The 476-nt window shown below is 34.7% G+C and overlaps 1 protein-coding gene across 1 annotated transcript in view; it reads left to right on the top strand.

Annotated features, from left to right (window-relative positions):
- The window catches only part of LOC116170162 (laccase-5-like), a 40,220-nt gene that overhangs the window by 39,016 nt on the left and 728 nt on the right, over nt 1–476 (top strand). The window lies entirely within an intron of this gene.

Raw genomic sequence — 476 nt, 5'->3', positions numbered from 1 at the left:
TTAATATCGACTTGCTCCGAGATAATACTGAAGTTAACAGGTTTCAAGAATTATTAGCCTCAAATGGACTTCATCCGATAATAGATATTCCAACAAGAATTACGACAACTTCTACTTCCTGTTTAGATCACATCTTTGTTAGATCAATAAACTTACAGAACATAATTTCTCTAGTAATAAATACTGATATCACTGATCATAGGGCCACGTGCTTGATTTTACCTTCAATAGGATGCATCACTCCCCGTGTTAATCAGTATAAATGTTTTGTCGATTATAACAATCTCCTTAAATTATTAAGAAATGAAACATGAGTAGTATGTTATAGCCGTTTCTAAATATGACCTTGAGATTACTAAAAGGGCATTGCCTTCGTTTCGGGTCGGTAAACTTGTGCTTAAAGTGTATTAACCTTCGTGTCGTGTCGTTTAAACTCGTGCTGCTTAAAGTGTATTAACCTCAATATGGCATTGACC

The sequence above is a fragment of the Photinus pyralis genome, unplaced genomic scaffold, assembly GCF_008802855.1.
Source record: "Photinus pyralis isolate 1611_PpyrPB1 unplaced genomic scaffold, Ppyr1.3 Ppyr1.4_LG5, whole genome shotgun sequence".
Lineage (NCBI taxonomy): Eukaryota > Metazoa > Arthropoda > Insecta > Coleoptera > Lampyridae > Photinus > Photinus pyralis.
Note: the sequence above shows the minus strand (reverse complement) of the source record. Positions and strands in the feature narration are given on the sequence as shown.